Below are 2003 nucleotides of genomic sequence, written 5' to 3'. Positions count from 1 at the left end.
GCTGGGATTACAGGCATGTGCCACCATGCCCGGCTAATTTTGTATTTTTAGTAGAGACAGGGTTTCTCCATTTTGGTCAGGCTGGTCTCGAACTCCCGACCTCAGGTAATCCACCTGCCTCAGCCTCCCAAAGTGCTGGGATTACAGGCATTTCTTTTTCTATAAAAAAAGAAAACCGTGCCCGGACAGCGTTTTCTTTTTTTTTAGAGACAGGGTCTTGCTTTGTTGCACAGGTCGTAGTGCAGTGGCACGACAGTAGCTCACTGCATCCTGCCTGGCCTGCACAACATAGTGAGACTCCATCTCTACAGAACAATAATGATAAATAAATTAAAGAATTTTAAAAAACGACCTAAAGCCTACTCTTAAGTGGACTTTGTAATTAGATAGAACTAATCTGTTTTTGTTTCCAGCTTTGGAAAATTTCCTAGTACTTCTGAGTCATCACTTTTCCCCCACTCTCTTTAACCTTTTGGTTCCTAGGGAATAAGAGTCCTCTACTATTGTTCACCAGATTTTTTTCCAACTACTAACACCTATTCTACAAATTTTGATACTGGCCTTCTTAATGTTTTCTCATGTGCAGTCAGTGACAACTATGCCTTGACTGCTGCCTGGCTGAGAGCACTTGTAAGATGTCATCAATTATAAGATAAATCCCAACTGCAGAGATGTTAAAAGATAAAAAATGAGTGTCTAAGAATCAATGAAATATGGTATGAAATTCTCAAATATAAGAATCTTTGAAGACCATGTCATGCAGGGTAGCTTAAAAGGATAGAGAAGGATATGAAAGTCAGAAAAAACAAAAAACGTTGATTTGGTCACATATGCTATTTTAAAAATGTAATCATTTTTAACTACACAAATTCATTCTGATATAAACAAATTCACAGAAGTACTAGGAAAAATGTCAAACCTGGCTCTCAGCTTAACTTCATCTGACTTGTGACTAATTTTCCAAAATTAAGTATCCTTAAATCAACTTTCCCAATTTTACTATTAATACAATTGTGTACATAGATGAGATTCCCAGTGGTAAGGGCCAGTCTTGGTGTCCTACTAGGAGCATCTGAATGGGAGCAAGTAGTATGAAAGGAGTGGGATTGGGCATTTTAAAAGGGAAGTACATGCCTAAGAGAAATTGTTCATTAATTCATTGGACAAATATCTATTGAGTTGCCTACTTTATAAGGCATATATAGAGATAAAAAGATTTAAGCTTGCCATTGGCATTTAAGTCCTTTTTTTTTTTTTGAGATGGAGTCTTGCTCTGTCATCCTGGCTGGAGTGCAATGGCGTGACCTTGGCTCACTGCCACCTCCACCTCCTGGGTTCAAGCGATTCTCCTGCCTCAGCCGCCCGAGTAGCTGGGACTACAGGCATGCACCACCACGCCTGGCTAATTTTTGTATTTTTAGTAGAAATGGTGTTTCACCATGTTGGCCAGGCTGGTCTTGAACTCCTGACCTTAAGTGATCCACCTGCCTTGGCCCCCCAAAGTGCTGGGATTACAGGCGTGAGCCACCGTGCCCGGCCTTAAGTGCTTATTATAAAATTTTGTTTATGATGGTTTTGGTGATAGTATAGTAAAGAAGGTGGCTGTGACAAAAATGATGGATAGACTTGAGGTAAGAGACTTGAGTGCAATGGCGTGATCTCCGCTCACCACAACCTCTGTCTCCCAGGTTCAAGCGATTCTCCTGCCTCAGCCTCCTGAGTAGCTGGGATTACAGACATGTGCCACCACTCCCAGCTAATTTTGTGTTTTTAGTAGAGACGAGGTTTCTCCATGTTGATCAGGCTCATCTTGAACTCCCAACCTGAGGTGATCCGCCCACCTCAGCCTCCCAAAGTGCTGGGATTACAGGTGTGAGCCACCGCACCCAGCCTTGCCTCACTAACTTTTTGTAGAGGTGGGGGTTTCACCATGTTGCCTAGGCTGGTCTCAAACTCTTGGACCTAAGCAATCCACCCACCTTGGCCTTTCAAAGTGCTGGGAT

At 42.3% G+C, this 2003-nt stretch overlaps 1 protein-coding gene across 1 annotated transcript in view; it reads left to right on the top strand.

Annotated features, from left to right (window-relative positions):
• The window catches only part of NUP210L (nucleoporin 210kDa-like), a 187744-nt gene that overhangs the window by 3495 nt on the left and 182246 nt on the right, over positions 1–2003 (top strand). The window lies entirely within an intron of this gene.

Source organism: Mandrillus leucophaeus, unplaced genomic scaffold (genome assembly GCF_000951045.1).
Source record: "Mandrillus leucophaeus isolate KB7577 unplaced genomic scaffold, Mleu.le_1.0 Scaffold624, whole genome shotgun sequence".
NCBI classification, from domain to species: domain Eukaryota; kingdom Metazoa; phylum Chordata; class Mammalia; order Primates; family Cercopithecidae; genus Mandrillus; species Mandrillus leucophaeus.
This window is presented reverse-complemented; position numbering and strand designations above follow the sequence as displayed.